Source organism: Octopus sinensis, linkage group LG11, assembly GCF_006345805.1.
Source record: "Octopus sinensis linkage group LG11, ASM634580v1, whole genome shotgun sequence".
NCBI classification, from domain to species: domain Eukaryota; kingdom Metazoa; phylum Mollusca; class Cephalopoda; order Octopoda; family Octopodidae; genus Octopus; species Octopus sinensis.
Genome location: NC_043007.1, coordinates 29066630 through 29085750, shown reverse-complemented (window position 1 = coordinate 29085750; position 19121 = coordinate 29066630). Strand labels below are relative to the sequence as shown.

Below are 19121 nucleotides of genomic sequence, written 5' to 3'. Positions count from 1 at the left end.
TATCAAATTATATATCAAGTCATATAAGGCACTTGTGTTATGATTAAATACAAAATGGAAATATGAAGTAATACCCCAAAATAAACTCCATTTGTTCTATTCTTATTTGTATAAATTACACTACATAAAATTAACCAATTATTCCTTTTATATATATATATAAAATAAAAACAACCTTTGACTGTTGGGCCTGATGGAGGCAAAGTGGCTGAGCTCTTTTCAAGTGTTGGGCCTCATGGAGGCAATGACCAAGACCTTTGGCATTATGTCATGCTTGAGAAGAAGACCCATCAAGCTGAGCAAAATCACAGTTGTGGCAGATACCAGTGTCATGCAAATGGCACCCATGCCAGTGGCATGTAAAAGCACCCATTACACTCTTGGAGTGGGTGGCGTTAGGAAGGGCATCCAGCTGTAGAATACCATGCCAAATCAGGCTGGAGTCTGGTGCAGCCTTCCAGCGTGCCAGCCCGGAAAAAAACCATCAAACTCATGCCAGCATGGACAACGGATATTAAATGATGATGATGATATATATATATATATATATATATATATATATATATATATATATATATATATAATATATATATATATATTATATATATATATACACATACATATATATATATATATGTATATATTGGGTTGGCAACTAAGTTCTCGACGTTTTTTAAATTAAAATTTTTTTAAAGGTTTAATAAAAAAAAACAACTAATAACTAATAATGTTTTCACCCTTGTTGTTTACAACTTCTTCCCAACGTTCAACAAGATTTTCAATACTTTGTTGGTAGAAATCACCCGATTTTGCCTCGAAAAATTGATCCAACCAAGCTTTCAATTCTGCATCAGTATTGAAAGAAACTCCGTGCATGGCATTTGAAAGAGATTGAAAGAGGTAGAAATCCATTGGTGCCAAATCAGGAGGCAGCACTTCCCAGCAATGTGTTTGAATGGTTTCTTTGGCCATATTGGCGATTTGAGGGGGGTGGGGGCGTTGTCATGCACCAGAAGAACTCCATGCTGCCAATTAGGTCTTTTCTCTTGAATAGCCATGTTGAGTTGTTCCATCTATTGAACATAAAGTTCTGCATTGACCATTTGGTTCCATTCAAGCAATTCGTAATGGATAATCCCTTCCCAGTTCCGCCATACACACAACATAGTTTTATGCGGATGAAGATCTTGTTTCACACGCAGTTTCACTTGTATACTAGGACCAAGCCATTCCTTACACTACTTCATGTTGATGTACAGGCACCATTTTTCGTCACTAGTAATGATTTGGTAAAGAAATCATTGCTTATGTCCATGAGTTGAGCTGTGATGAGCAAGCAAACCAGCAGAGATTGTGGCTCGTTGATTTTTGTTGTTGTCACTTAAAGCATACGGAACCCATGCTCCATACTTCTGAACCTTTCCCATCGAGTGAAGATGCTTCTCTATGGCAGTGTGGGAGCATTTCATTTTCTCTGCCAGTTCCCTTGTCGTTTGACAAGAATTTTTGTGCAAAAGTTGGTTTAATCGCTCTTCCTTAAACACAACAGGATGGCCAGAATGAAGTGCGTCTTTGAGGTCAAAATTTCCATTTTTGAACTGGGCATACCAATTACAAGCAGTTCTTTCACCTATGGCACCTTCACCATACACAGTTCAAATGTCGTGAGCAGGTTTTGTGGCCTTAGAACCTTGATTAAAAGCAAAAAGGAGGTGTCAAAAATGCTCGTTTTTCTTAACTTGACATTCCATTTTAATGATCTGAAAATAAACAAAAATTAACTAAAATTAACTAGAAAAAAACAAAACAACAAAACAGATTCCAAAATGATTAAAAAATAGAATTCTTGTAAAAAAATAAATTCCAAAATTTAAAAAAAGGCAGGAACTTAGTTGCCAACCCAATATATATATGTATGTTTATATATATATATATATCATCATCATCATCATCGTTTAACGTCCGTTTTCCGCGCTAGCACGGATTGGACAGTTCGACTGGGGTCTGGGAAGCCAGGGCTGCACCAGGCTCCAGTCTGATCTGGCAGTGTTTCTACAGCTGGATGCCCTTCCTAACGCCAACCACTCCGTGAGTGTAGTGAGTGCTTTTTACGTGCCACCTGCACAGGTGCCAGGGGGGGGGTCTGGCATCAGCCACGGTCGGTTGGTGCTTTTAACGTGCCACCGGCACGGAAGCCAGCCAAGGCGGCGCTGGCATCGGCCACGTTCGGATGGTGCTTTTTACGTGCCACTGACACAGGTATCACAACTACTATTTCCATTGATATTTGTTTCCATGTTCACACACACACACACACACACACACACACACACATATATATATATATATATATATATATAATATATATATATACATATACACATATATATACTTGGATTTGCTGGATATCAGATAGAAATTGCCAACCCAACATATATATGTATGTTTATATATATATATCATCATCATCATCGTTTAACGTCCGTTTTCCATGCTAGTATGGGTTGGACGGTTCAACCGGGGTTGGGAAGCCATATATATATATATATATATATATATATATATACATACACATACCAGATGAAAATGGATTACCCTCTTTCATTCCTCCAAACACCCTGGTTGTAATCCTGGTTTGGAGATGGACTCTCCTCTTTCATTGGGTGCTAACCATTGTAGTTTTCATTGAATGTAATTATAGAGAACCCACTTTTCATTACTTGTGATGATTCTACTCAGAAAATGCTCAGCAGTGAGCAGGAAGCAACTCTTTGATTAAGATGAGAAGCAATCAGGACATAACGACCAAGTTTAGTCACTTTTCTCAGTTCACAAAATTGTTTTATGACTGAAGTGTGACTTGAATTGAACTGTTTTGCTAATTCTTGTGCAGTTTGCTTTGGATTTTCCACAGAAGCACATTATTGATGGAACTTTGTCACCGAGATTGAAAGGAATGTGCAAGAGAAAAATTTCCGGAGTGAAACTGGCCAAATCCTTGTTGGTTTGTCCAGATTCTTAAAGCTTTATTTCTCACTGATCCCATTGCTGAAGAGCTCCTTTTGAATTCATACACCTTGCACTTTTGGATAGGGGTCTAACATAAACTCATTTTAAAAAGGGTAAATTTGATGTGAAGTTAACCACTATGGCTCAAATAATGTGTATGTGTGTGTGTGCGTGCATGTGTGTGTGTGTGTGTGTGTGTGTGGTGTGTGTGTGTGTGGTGTGTGTGTGTGTGGTGTGTGTGTGTGTGTGTGAGTGTGTGTGTGTGCTTGCATGCACATCTGTGTACTTGCATACTCGTATGTATGCTGCATTTTTAATCCTTTGAAATCTTCCTTAACAAAACCAATGTCGTTGAATTTGAGAAAAGTTTTGAACATTTTTCTGTTCCATTTATAGTTTGTATTTGTACTGTATAGATTAGCTGGTTGATTTCTTTTCTCCAGTTAATCCTAGCTTATCCAGATTGTCAGTTAGGCATTTACTCAGAAATCCAAGTGCACCAATTATCAATGGTCTAAATAGCAATTTAGAATCTGGATATAGAACCTGGAAGTTGTCCATTGTTGTCCTTTTTCACTTTGGTTTTCAAGACAACAGACCTCTGTGATGGTACATACTTTTTCACGTCTGTCCCAAGCAATGATATCAGATCTGCTATGTTTATAGTTGACAGAAGTTTCAACGGAGATGTTCTAATACTATTCCTTGTGTTGATGTTTGTGGATGTACCAATAACAGTAGGGTTCTCTATATTTGTTCCAGGACAGTCTTTTCTTTTTTTTTTTTGATAGCATTGTATATTGTTTTTTGACAATGTCTTGTGGCATAGGGAGGTAGTTCTTGATGACACCTTTGGGCAGTTACCAATTATGTGTGATGTCTTCCACAAAAATGTCACATAATTGACACTTTAGGTTGCATCTTAGGGCTGCAAGTGTGTTGCTGTCTTCGTTTATGAGGCCCTTTCAAGTCATCTCCAATGTAAGTGGAGGTGCGTGACTTGGAGGTTAGGAGTGTTGGATTCATGATTTTAAGACTGTGGTTTCGATCCCTAGACTGGGCAACATGTGTTCTTGAGCAGAACACTTCATTTCGCATTGCTCCAGTCCACTCAGCTGGCAAAAATGAGTAATTCTATGATGGACCAGCATCCCATACAGATGGGGAATATGTCTGCCATGAAACTAGAAAATCAGCCCTTTGAATCACTGAAGGTAACTTCACAGGTTTGTATGCTTTGTTCTCCCCCCCCCCCTAGCTTTTGTTAAAAGTTCTTCCTCCTCCCATCACCTTCTTTCATACAACTCTATATCTATTATATTGTGCACTGTTCTTCTTCTTTCTCTTTTTCATTCTAACTCTTCCTGCCTCTCCCCTTCCTCCCCCTCCTTCATTAGAATCTCTTTCTTTCACATTTCCTTCTGCCATCACTCTTTCATTTCTTCTCTTTCTTCCTCCCTTATTTACTTTCTCCTCTTTCCTTTCATTACTTCTTTCCTATTTCTTTTTCTCTTTTTTCCTTTGATATTTTTTTTATTAAGAAAAGCTGCCACAATATATTCTCACTTTTGTGAAATTTTGTACAAAGTTAAACACCAAAAATACATCACATGACCAGTGTGTATGTGTGCAACTGCTAATTAAATCGATCACAGTAATTGATGCTATATTTTATCGATCCCAAAAGCATACAAGTTAATGAAATCCAGGGTTGGTTAAAAATCTCTGAGGTTGTCCATGTTGTAATATCGGAGTTAGCTCCCTTACATCGTTCCCCATCAATTTCTGGTTTTCGGCCGCGAAACCTTTTTCCTTTCAAAAGAAATGAAAAAAAGGAAAAGACAAAGAAAACTGACGGATATTGGCAGTCTCTCTCATCTCGAACAGAAATCAATCATCTCATCTTATTATTTTCTTTTATTGTAATTTATGTTTCAATTAACAAAATTAGATTTTATACACATCCATCCATCTAACATTAAAAAATGTACACACACACACACATATATATATATATATATATATATATAATATATATATATATATATATATGTGTGTATGTATATATATCTATATATGTAAATAGAGCTAAAGGCGGGTGTTCATTCGAATGTTTATGCTTGGAAAGCTTTCCCTCAACCCCGGAATTTCTACCTTTATTATTAGGCTTTAACATCCTTGGGACTTGTGTGAATTTTTGCTTCCCTATTTAGTTATTTATTCCGGGTTATTTGTAAACATTGAAAAATACACACACATTTATATATATACACACGCATACTAGGTACTACTAGCGAACAGTGGTCCCGGCACGCGCACTCGCACTAACTAGTCGTAATTAGTCGATCCTACAACGAGTTGCGCCTATGTTTGTCTTTCAAGGCTGAATTCATATGAAAGAAAATTAGATAATATTTTTCGAACAAAGTAAATAAATTATTTTTTAAAACAAACTAAGGTTAGGTTTAGGGTTAAAAAATTAGGTTTAGGGTTAAAAAGGCGATGTAAGATCGACTGCTTACGAGTGCGCGCACCGGGACCACTGTTCGCTAGTCGTACCCGCATACTATTGCACGTATTTAATGCTGGTCATGGATGCATTGCAACAGTGAAGATATATATGTATGTACCATAAAACCGAATGAAGTTTTCTTGCGGGAGAACATCAGAAGGTCACAGTTCTGTTATCTTACGAGGTGTTATAAACCCAAACTGGAACATCAAAGTTTTAAAAGGTTTTAATCGACTAAAAATACAGCAATCTATAATACAAACAAAGATTGCTAAATTGCCAGCCAAACCAAACTTCAACGCAGCAACATTTCTCCTGCAGTCGACGTTTTTCCATTCCCGAATTCATTAAAAGTCGAAGCTGAAAAATGTCGTCTGCAAAGCCAACTCGGCGCAGGCGCAGTGAAGGCAAAACCACGAGCAATGGCGCTGAATTCAAAGTCCCCCAAAAAACATCTGAAAGGAATCCGGTAAGTCTACAACCAAAGCTTCAATTCTTTCTGCCTTTTTAAAGTTCTTTTAGTTGTGAATAAGTAATTCCTTCATGGAATCTGATGTTTCTGTATAAAGATTATCTCCAAGCCTTGCTCTCCTCCCAATGCAATGGTTTCAACCAATTCAGAACATTGGAGCCTGAATAACATCCAAGACTCAGACATGAAATACCTTTTTTAAAGTTTGTAACTAGTTGTGTCGTCTTTCGTTTCCATCCGTCTACAATATTATCAATCGTATTTTTGTTAATAAACCTTCATGACACACCTTTGTTTATTCGTTAGAAACATTTGATAAAGTTGGAAACATTTCTTCCAATTCTAATAACCAAATGGTGTCAATATTTAAAACCAAATCGATTACCAAGTGTGAACCTCCTACCTGTTGGGCCTCCCCACTGGACCCTTTTCTTGAAGCATAACTGTGAAGGGCTTATATTTAGCTTTCCCTTTTTCATACTGGGACACTGTATTCCTCACAGAAAGAGTTATTAGGGGCTTCGCATGTGGAAAGACTTCTCTTTGTACCTCCATAAATGTTACGCAGAAAATTGATTTCCTACGAAGGGTTTCCGAAGAGAAATGCTGTCGATGGCACTTGGCCGCGTGGTTGCTTCGTTTAAACTGATTCTGACTGGGGAATGGCTGGTTCGACATTTTTGGCGATGCTTGAAGGTTTAAAGGTACGACTAATAATAAGGGAAATAAATTGCACAGTTTTTTAAAAGTTTTCATGGAATCCAAAAGAATAATTCAGTGTGAGGACACACAAACCGATGGATGAGAGTCTCTCCCTTGTAGCATATTGCGAAGGTGGAGGAAATACTCTTCTTGCATTTAAATTTGATAATATAAAGATGCAAATCGGGAAGACTTCCTTTTGGACAGCGCCATAAAAGTTTTAAAGGAAAATTGATTCGCTACAATGTCTTATAAAGTCATAGAAATCGAGAATTTCTATTAATAAAACTTCATTTCTCTACGATGTATAATCAAATCCCAATTTACTTAATGTTAAGGCCGTAATTGCCTAACTCAATGAACTTTACATAACCCTGGGACATGAATATGCATAATACAGAAATTAATTTAAAAAAAAAAAGAAATGTTTAATTTTTATGAATTTCTCATCGTTCTTATTATATGACATGTTAAGAAATCAATTTTCCGCCTTGTGTAATATTTATGGCGGTGGAAGGACAAAAAGAAGTCTTTCCCCATTGGATTTCACCTTTTAACTTCGGATGGCCGTCATCCTTTCTCTACCATTAAGTTTAACTTCTTATATGTTTCTGATATTGGGAACTTTCCCTGATAGGTTGGTGTTTGTTTACAGATATATTGGCTGCGTCTTTTTCACAAGGAAACATTGAAGCTACCTTTAATGTATGTAAACTCATGAGAATTAACGAAACAGTATTAAAAAATCTGGCCCCCACTTGCTAAATGAGACCTGTAAACAAGAGGCACCTACTTGCCTCAAAAATATTTCCAAAAACTTTCGGTCCCAACAAAATTCGCATTAAAATTACTTTTTTTTTTTTTAATGAGAATACAGAACAAAGCTTGCATCAATATAATTCTTCTTTCTTCTCCATATGAGCAATAGATAAGTTTAAATATTGAAAATCATTTTAATTTTAACTTTGCTATTTGTCTACTCTATTTTTTATCCTCGCTTGTCAGGGCCTGGCTCCCGCCAATAAGAAAGACTGATCTGATTGAAAGTCAAAGTTTTACTTTTTCATGGATCCATGTAGTATTTTTCATAATAGATACAGAGTTACAAAGAGAGGCCATAGAATAGAACTGCCGTCATTGTGTGGTAGGAAATAATCGAGACGAAATATACTGAGTTACCTCCCTTTAAACCCTATCTCTCACTTTATATTTTTCCGACGTAAAATAAATCAGTTACCAATATATTGTGCTTGGTTCAACCAATTCCGTCCTCCTAAATTCCTAAGAGTGGTGAACTTCTGAAAGACATGGCTAAAACATCCAGCTGTATTGTTTGGGTTTACATGAATTCCAGTTGGACTGCATTATACAAGTTGTTGTTTGGCCTGAAGTCAACTTTGCTCCAGAAGATCTATGACCAAAGGCAGTCTAGCCATGACCATCCAATCTTTTATCCAAACAGTATATCTAAAACTACATTATCCATTGTGACCTTCCCTTTATAAAATGTGGTAGACATTTGACTGGCATTTTTAACAGGTTGAGAAACTGTTTAGAGGTTTCTTGACTGGCTGGTCTTGGAGTTGGCAGATTTAGGCCGTTGTTAGAGCTTACTTGGTAGATTAAGACAACTGACGTGTGTCACGATGTGGTTGTAGTTAACATTTCTTACTGGATGGACACTGTTGACATCTGGCACGTGATGGACACAGTTGACATCTGTCATTTGTTGGCCGCAGTTGACTGTAACGTTCATACATTGCGGGTTGGTCATTTTTTAACCATGAAATAGATATCATGGGGATGGTGAAGTGTACCAGTGACAGTTATATAAATGAAATCAGAGCTCAACCATCGGCTGTGATAAAGATGCATTATGAGGATAGCAACGTATAGCATGGCCCAGTTTTCTAGATGTTGTGGAGGAAAGGTAACTCAGACAACGTGTGTGGCAATGACCGACTGTGATAGAGGACATTATATGGAGGTTCGAGAGTAAGGCAAGTGAACAGGCAGAAGCGGACAAAATACTTAACGGCATTTCGTCCGCCTTTTCGTTCAGAGTTCAGATTCCGCCAAGGTTGATTTTGCCTTTCATCCTTTCGGGGTCGATAAATGAAGTACTATTTGAAGACCGGGGGGGGGGCGTCGATGTAATCAGCTTAACCCCTCCCACGAAATTGCTGGCCTTGTGTCAAAATTTGAAACCAATATTTGAAGGGAGATAACACGTTTCTTAAAGGGAGACAATCTCTAAAAGGAGACCTAATAATCTCCATTTCTCTGCAGAAGAGGGTGAGGAATGGCAACAGGGGAGACATTTTAATTTGACTAAGAGGGAAGGCTGGTGGCTTAGTGGTTAGGGTATTTGGATCACGACCATAAGTTCGTGAGTTTGATGCCCGGCAGCGCATTGTTTCCTTGAGCGAGATACTTTATTTTACGTGGCTCCAGTCCACTCAGCTGGCAAAAATGAGGTGATCCTGTACTTCAAAGGGCCGGCCTTGTCACACTCTGTGTCACGCTGAATCTCCCTGAGAACTACTTTAAGGGTACGCATGTCTGTGGAGTACTCAGCCACTTGCAGATCAACAGGAACCCTCGTCCTCATAACTGACAGAGTGTTAATAACTGTGGGACAATCAGTGAAGACAAGATGTATTCAGTATTTCTTGATTTTCTCTATATACACTTTCATAAAAAATTAAAGTTATTTAGCCTGGAGAAAAGAAACATAGATTTGGGTATTGGCTACCTACTTAGGAATTAAGAGACGAACCTCCATTGTGTTGTTAATGCCAGAGAGTCTGTGCTAGAAATAGATATTGCTACTTCAATTGTTGATGATGCAATGAAATATCTTTACCAGAAATTGGGATTTGTTTAGAGGATTCCAACCCAATCAGCATTTACCATTTATGAATTATTTGAATAATATCAACGACCAAATGACACAAGCCAGTGACCATCTCATCCGATTTCTGTTGCAAGACATAAAGACTATAAAATAACTTTATCAGAATCTATAATCATGTATCAGATATTGCAAAGTGTAAAGGCGGCGAGCTGGTAGAATCGTTAGCACGCCGGGTGAAATGCTTAGCGGTATTTCGTCTGCCGTTACGTTCTGAGTTCAAATTCCACCGAGGTCGACTTTGCCTTTCATCCTTTCGGGGTCGATAAATTAAGTACCAGTTACACACTGGAGTCGATGTAATCGACTTAATACCTTTGTTTGTCCTCTCTATGTTTAGCCCCTTGTGGGTAATAAAGAAATAGATATTGTAATGTGTAAAGTTGTCCCTGCAGATTGGACAATTTATCAAAGCTATCGTGGATGAATTTTAAGTGGTATGTTATGTCAAAACAAGAAAATATGAGTTGACATACACTGAACGCTTCATCAAAATCGAAAATTCCACTGAGAGTTGTAGCAAAGTTGGATGTTATTTAATAACTAAAGTGGTGTACAGGAATTTGAAACCAAACTGGAAACTTTGAATAAAGTGTATTATTGTTCCTGGTCACACAAACACCTCTCTCTCTCTCTCTCTCTCTCTCTCTCTGCAAACTGTCAAAGTAGAAAAGGAAATCTCATCAGACTGGATAGCAAGACTTGTAATTCTTATGTCTGTGGCTTCAGCTTCTACTGGGTTAAGGATTGTCCATTTGCTGAGGATACTAAGAGTGGTCATGAAGCGTGGGGACAAGTGATATTGAAGCCAACACCACTCTCAGAAAGAGGGGAAACAAAACCATCATTTGATAATTTAAATAATAACCAATTTCTTAATAACTATGCCCCCCCCCCCGCTACACCTCACCCATTTCTCCATTTCCAACGTCTTTCTTTGTGTCTGGCGATGATTGTCTCCCTTTAACTATGAATAAATTTCTTTGTTACTTGCATTTTCATTTCATTTGAGTTTGAGTCCATGCTCAGGCCAAGTCGAGGACTCCACCCTCAGAGTCTGGTGTGGTTGCCAGGTTGTATTCTCTGTTTAATTTTGACATGTGTAGGAGCGAGTTTGAGTCAGTTTGTGCTCGTTGTGTATATCCTGGGAGATGGGGTTCATCTCTAATGGTGCTTAAATATCTATCCAGCTGCAATTTGAATGATTCCACACTGCATCCTGTTAGATTTCTGACGTGTACCGGTGGCATGGTGGCAATTGTAATAATTCTTCTGAGTAGAGACTGTAATACTGGAGATGTCGATGGAAACAGTGGAATGGAAATGTTTGCAAAGAGTCTGCCGTACATGTTGCTGTAGTACTATTTTTAGCAGACTTGCTTGGGTAGGTATGTAACAAACACCTTGAATGATTTCATCTCAATCTTTGGTTTTGTCAGAGATGAGTTTAATCAGTGTAGCCTTGAGTGTCGGATTCGTATATGCTCTTTGATCCTTCAAATGCAAGCTGTTTGTTTATCTGATGCTATACATTCAAAATGTTACTTAAAATTAAATTAACTTAAAATCTGCAATATGCAATAATTTTTGCTTTTATTTTGATTTTTTAGCAATTTTTATTTTGTAATTTTTCCTAAAGGTTCCAATTTATTTTTTCACTTCTCTGTTTAATTTCAATTATTGCTGTCTCAAATTCCATTTGTGAAAAAAATTGTTTGAATAATCTCAAATATTTCCACCCCTTTTCATATTCCTTATCCATACCAATTTGAAGGTTGATAACCTCACTTATTTTCTTCTTGGTAATTCTAAAATATTATTCCTTCCATGGGGTTTGAACTCATTTATTCTGATTCTAGTCACATAATACCACTCTACATCTCATTACTAAGCCTCTTAAATCTATAAAATTTGCTTTTCTGAAATTATTGACAATTTTTCCTTTCTTCTCATTTAAATTAAAGTTAACGCCAATTCTAATTACTCCATGATCTCCTTTTCCTACTGTTTATCCAATTTTTAAATTTGTAATTGTATTTTATCAAATACTTAATGCTAAACCCAATATGATTCCTCCTGAGTTCTGTTATCTCTGAAAACTATAAGTGGACATGAGTGGAAAGCTGGTCCCTTTTATACTCTAGGTACCCCAGGCTATAAGACAGATCAGCTCATTTTAACCCCAGGTATAGTTTGGCAAGGGTTAATATCAGCTATTACACTTGCATGATACCACTAGGTCCAGTTCTTCCATCCTCACAACTTTTTCCTTCTGGAATTTCCTCCCTACATATCTTTCACAATTTCAAGCTCACCAGAGTGAGAGGAATTGTGAAGATGATGGGCACTGTCCCTCCCTCTAGACCCAGGAAGTAAAAGAAATCTTTAAAAGGTGAAATAAGAAGGTGAGATCAAGATATCAAATTATCAATGGATGGAAAATGTCGTCTTCATGCTAAAACCCCCCCAAAAGCTATACAAGAACATCTTGGTAGCATTAACTGAGATGAAAGATTATGCCTACAATACTCATTACAACAAGCTATTGTGTATATACACACCTTCACACACACATACAAACACACACACACACACACACTCATGTTAGTGTAGGTTGTATAGGTTAACAAATCTCAGTGTTTCTCAAAGAAGGAAATTCTTTCTGTTGAGAGAAAAGCATAATCTTAAATATAAAAACAGTTTTTATGAGAGTCCCCAAAGAGTCACTCATCCAGCTAAAAATAGCTGTCAAATCTCTACCTCTGTTTTACTGGATAGACATACACTGAACGCTTCATCAAAATCGAAAACTCCACTAAGAGTTGTAGCAAAGTTGGATGTTGTTTAATAACTAAATTGGTGGACAGGAATTTGAAACCAAACTGGAAACTTTGAATAAAGTGTATTATTGTTCCTGGTCACACAAACACCTCTCTCTCTCTCTCTCTCTCTCTCTCTCTCTCTCTCTCTCTCTCTCTCTCTCTCTCTCTTCTCCCTCTCTCTCTCTCTCTCTCTTCTCCCAAACTGTCAAAGTATTGCACTATTTACTCTTTTACTTGTTTCAGTCATTTGACTGCGGCCATACTGGAGCACCACCTTTAGTCAAGCAAATCAACCCCAGGACTTATTCTTTGTAAGCCTAGTACTTATTGTATCAGTTTCTTTTGCTGAACCGCTAAGTTACAGGGACGTAAACACACCACCATCACTTGTCAAGCAATGTTGGGGGGGACAACACACACACACACACACACACACACACACCACACACACACACACACATATATATATATATATATATACACACACACATACATATATATGACTGGCTTCTTTCAGTTACCAAATCCACTCACAAGGTTTTGGTAGGCCTGAGGCAAAGACACTTGCCTGAGGTGCCACTGTGTCTCCTACTATAGCCTCGGGCAAGTATCTAACCCTATACCTTGGGTTTTCTAACCCTAACCCTAGATAGCACAAGTGTCTAACCCTATACTATACAACCTGGAACCATGTGATTGGTAAGCAAGCTACTTACCACACAGCCACTCCTGCACCTAATTTTTTCTTTCAAAACTTTTTCACTGTTCTCAGCTAGACATTCAGGCAAATATACTGGCACTGATATAGCAACATTCAAAATTTTGTCTTAGTGAATCTAGCTGAGGAGAACTAATCAAATTTATGTTAACAAACATATTTTGGAGAGTTCAAAACCTAGGTCCTAGATTATCCACATCTAGGTTGTACAGAAAAGATGAAGTTTTTTACGTTCGTCACCTGCAAACATCTTTGCTAGTATATATACAGTGAAGCTTAACTATAGCATCATATATTATCAATTGCTGTTTCCAGTAAATATTGGTGCATTATTGTACCACTATTCTATACACACACACACACACACATACATACAAGCTTATATATATATATATAAAAGCTTACCTCCCACTCCCCAATCCTGTCCTCTTGGCCCTGTGCCACTGTATCATTGCTCTCTGCTATCCCCCCTGACCTGTGTGTTCCACCTACACACTCTGTCTCAATGTATCACTGCTAGCTCCTGACCTGTGTGTTCCACCCACCCACCCACAGGTAACAAGAAAACTTTTCACTCACCCTACTCCAACAAACTAATCTACATCTCCATATCTCTTCTCTTCTTCACATTTCCTCTTTCATACACTATGCCCAAGTTGGAGGGGGATGGGATAAACTACCTGCATCAACTTGCTATAAAAATAAGTAGTAATTTTACCTTGTACTTATTCTTAGTGCAAGTTTTGAAGAGTGCAATTCGATTTTATGTTATTTTTTCAAAGCTATAATGGAAGTGACAAAGGAGCATATTCAACATATTTTGCTTTATGAGTTCATTAAAGGCAACAACACAACAGAAAGTGTGAGGAGTATTAATGTAGTATAATGGGATAGGACAATAAATGGAAGTCGGTGCCAACGGTGGTTCCAGAAATTCTGAGCCAGAAACTACAGCCTAGAAGATGAGCCTCATCATGGAAGACCTGTAGAGCTTGACGAGGACAGCCAGCAAACCCTGGTGAAACAAAATCCCATTGTAACTGTTGAAGAACTAGCAGAGAAGCTTGGATTTGGTTAGTCAACCATTCATTGACACCTGTATGCTATCAGAAAAGTCAGCAAATTGGGTCAATGGGTTCCTCACAAACCTTCTGAGTCTAATCATGTGCAGATAGTGAATATGTGCTCTTCTTTGCTGCCACATCTCATGAATGAACCTTTTTTGGACCCAATAGTGACTGGTGACGAGAAATGGGTTCTCTATAAAAATGTCAAGCAGCAAAGACAGTGGGTAGGGAAAGGAGAAACACTGGCACCCCAGGCTAAAGAAGGTCTTCATCCACGTAAGGAGTTGTTAACTGTTTGATGGGATATGAAAGGTTTAGTCTACTTTGAACTTTTAAACCAAACCAAATGATAACAAAGGAGATCTATTGTGAGCAGCTTGAGTGGCTTAAGTCAGCTCTAGAAGAAAAATGACCATATTTGATTTCAAGATGAAAGGTGTCCTTCCATCAGCCAGATACAGTGAGGATGACATTCGAAAGTCTGGAGCAGTTTGAATGGGAAATGATACCTCACCCACACTATTCACTGGACAGTGTTCCATCTGATTATCATTTATTCTGTAGACGAGGTCAGAACAGTACTGGAGAAGTATTTTTTCATCTGGAGGAGAGTTTTATACTGTTTTATAAATATGAATGTTGTTATATAAAGTAGTCTAAAATATACCTAGTCTGAATAAAAGCCAGGATGGTCATGGCTAGAATGTCATTGATCATTGGTCTGATGGATCAGAACTGATCTGGGGATAAACAATAACAAAAATATTTATCTTGGAAATATATTTAAACTTGTTTTTTATCTGACAGTGAAGGGAATTACAACTAAAATCCCCAAGACTTGTCTTATCAAAAACTAATTTGCAGAAGAGTTGAAAAATTCCAAAGCATTTCCGCTTAGTTCTGGAACCACCCAAATATTGAAGATTTGTCTTCTAGAACAGTGTTGAGATTAAATTAATTACAATACAAGAAGTATCTGTTCTTTGTTTGATTCTTACCAAATTTGTTATCAATAATCTCAGAAAGTGGTTGACATTCTTTGATCATGCCCTCCACCCTCAACACCTGATTATTCCAACTGAACTTAATGATTCAGCTTCTCTATGTGGTTGCCCATGATAAACGTGTGTGTGTGTGTGTGTGCACATGCATAGAATAGTTATAAAAGTAAAAAAAAAAAATCTGGAATCTGTGTGTGTGTGAATGAGTTTGCATGTCTCTTTGCTTATGTTTTAACTGATTGGAAACAAATGGGGTTAGCATCAGGGAAGACATCCAGCAAAAGACCCTTGTCTGACCCATAAAAGCATGGAAAGTAGACATTAAAATACTTTGGCCAAGTGTCATCTACTGTAGCTCTAACCTGATTAAATCTTTGAGAGTGGAATTGATAGATAGATCCTGAAAGAAGCCTGTTGTATCTGTATGTATGTATGTGTGTGTATATATATATATATATATATTTAAAAAAGATGTGGAACACGAGTTGTGATATATAAAAAAAAAGGAAATGAAGAAAATGCTGACAAAATAATTTAAGTAAGGGAGAGTGTATTTAATTAGGTGAAAGTTCTTTTTACCGGTTGCGCATTTGTTATGCTTATCAAAAGATATTTTTTTAAGAGAGATAGAGTTCCTTTCTGATAGATTTTTTTTCTCTTATCAGATAAGAGAAAAAAATCTATCAGAAAGGAACTCTATCTCTCTTAAAAAATATCTTTCGATAAGCATAACAAATGCGCAACCGGTAAAAAGAACTTTCACCTAATTAAATACACTCTCCCTTACTTAAATTATTTTGTTAGCATTTTCTTCATTTCCTTATATATATATATATATATATATACAAGATAAGAAAATAGAGAAATACATCTAAATCAAATATCAATTACCAGATAATACTCAATCACATACTTTATTAAACCACCACATAAGAGACTGTAGGGTTAAACATAAAAAAGCAGAACAAATCAGTGTACATAAAGGAATGTACATAAAAAAGTGTACATAAAAGAGTAATGTTGTATAATAAGTAGAATATATATAAAAAAGAGAATATAAATATAAGTAAATATAAATATAAGTATAGATTACATCTTACAGCTGTTTCGACCATGTAGATAAGTATGTCTCATTTTACCAATATTAGCCTTTTATGGTAGGTCAATATATAGATATAAATGAGACATTTACAAAATATCATAAGGCTTCTTCGGAGATATACATATACATATGAGTGCATATACTCACACACCTATACATATAAAAATATACATATACATAATGATGTAAATAAATAATATAAATTAGTAAACATATATATGTTCCACATTCAATGTTTCAGTTTTTCAACTCAATATTGTGATAATAAACATACACATATTAGTACCTAGATGCAAATATACACAGTCAATAGTACATTATATTACTTCCTACTAATTTCCAAAGTGTCATTAAAGTTAGCATCATTATCGTTGTCAATACCATTAATGCTACCATTATTATCATTCATAATATTATTAATAACGCTTACATTAGGATCCAAAGTGGCACATATGTATGTCCGGGTTCCAGTTAGTAATTTTCCTTATGACATAAATACACTATTGGATTTGAATTTAAATTATCATTGTCTTCCTCACAGTTGGTCCGCTGAGAGCCGCCCGACCTCCACCACACCGCACAAGAAAAACATGCACATCCACATCCAACCCTAAACCCATACGTCCACACAAAAACTCACACACACATGCACACACACATGAATACACCCTGACACATCCCAACACATTCACTAGATTGCAGAGTGTATGTCTGTTATCGCATGGCTTATAGACAAATCAGTACAGGCAGCAGTATCTATACACTAACACACACACTCACACACACATCCGCATATACCCATAAATATTAATACACTCTCATATACTGTGTCAGGGAACATTCGCACACACATATATACATATTTAAATATATATCTGCGCACTCATACGTACAAATAAAACCTATACTTATATCCACCCATGAATAAATATTCGCATATACATATATACATATCCAAATACGCACCTGCGTACTCATATGTATAAGAAAAACATACATACGTACATCCACCCACGAACATACCTATACGTACAAAAGCATACATACGTACACATACACATTTTCACACACCTCGACACCTCAACCCACATCCACTAAATCATAAATTAAAATATATGTATGCCCATCCAAAGATGTATATATATATATATACATATATATACTAGCAGTATCGCCCGGCGTTGCTCGGGTTTGCTTCGACCCTTTAGAATTGGAATTTTTGAAAAGTAAAAATTTTGCATTATGTAGCTTGTTATTCTCTTTAAGTGAACATTTTTCTGGTTGAAATACACCGAAAAATGGTGACACAGCAGTCAAAAAATAGTAAAAAAATAGCGACTTTCATAGAAAAAAAGCACCTTTTTGGTCAACTTACGCCGCAGGGTCTCGGAGGATATAGTGTTAGTTGAAGGCTATCAAACCTGCCATACACAGACATATATAGATATATAAATATATATATATATTAGGGTACCCCATAAATAATGTGGTTTTTTATACTTCTTTTATTTTTCAAAATTAAGACAAAGTTCTTTTTTATTCTAAAATATACCTCACTTCATTTTCTACAATGCACTTCTATCTATCCTGTAGACTTGCAAAGCTCCTCTTCCAAAATTTACTTGTCCGTGATGAAAAATACTCCTCCAGTACTGTCCTGAGAAGAGTTAAGAGAGAAAAGTTAAACTAGAAGCCAGGAGGAGATGAGGAGCAGTGACTTGGCCATCCACCAACGGGAGGGTGTTACGGTTCTGGGTCAAAACACCCGATGAACATTGGATGCCGTCTGACGACATCAGTTCCTACTGGCCAAATCTCCGTTCACTTTCGTGAATGGATAAAGCACCTCTTTATAGGTGTTACTAACATGTATGTATGTATGTGTGTGTGTATATTTAATGAAATAATATGAATACAGTGTAATTTATTTTATCAAATTATGCTACATATGTTTCAACATAGTGGCTACTTGTTTGTTCATAATGTATTATATAATTACATGACCAAACCATTTCTTTGGGCATTTTAAACAGTTGACAGTTAAAATTAGCCTGACTAATGAACCTGAAGATTGCTTAGGCACACAAGGAATGTTATAAAATCCTGCCTACCCACATGTCTTCACAGCGAGAAACTATCAATAGCTCTTATCATTATGCTGTGTACGCTAAATGATATTTAACTCTCGCTGGATGGACTCCTTCTTTTGTTGACCTTACCTCAACAGAACACTAAACTAATATTTGAATATATATACATATCTATGTATGATAATTTTAAAAAATCTTTTTACTTGTTTCAGTCAATTGACTGCGGCCATGCTGAGACATCGCCTTGATTTTAATCGAACTAATCAACCCTAGGACTTATTTAAGTCTATATTTATTCTATTGGTCTCTTTTTCTAAACTCTAAGTTACAGGGATTTAAACACATCAACACCGGTTGTCAAGCAATGATGGGGAACAAATAAAGACACACACAGATATACATAATTACATATATATATATATATATATATATATATATATATATATATTTATAAATAAATAATAAGGTGGCTTGTTAGGAATTTTACAACTGAAAGGCGGAAATATATACGACTGAAGTGACTGAGGGTGCTATTCAGCACCAGTAATACTAGAAATAAGAGCTAAAACAACTCATAGCTACAATAATGCACTGTCTTATTTACTGACAAGGGGGGCAAGCTCCCTAAGCACCGGACATGGCCAGATCACCAGAGATTTTGCATTTACATTAACACTCATCAGCATTTACCATTTATGAAATCAGCATATGA

General features: G+C 36.6%; 1 protein-coding gene across 1 annotated transcript in view; it reads left to right on the top strand.

Annotated features, from left to right (window-relative positions):
* Positions 1-5953: 5953 nt before the first annotated feature.
* Positions 5954-19121, top strand: part of LOC115217301 (lipoxygenase homology domain-containing protein 1-like) — a 308929-nt gene continuing 295761 nt past the window's right edge. The window contains exon 1 of the mRNA XM_036507273.1: positions 5954-5990. The gene's annotated coding sequence lies outside the window, so the exon portion shown is untranslated. The remainder of the gene's footprint in view (positions 5991-19121) is intronic.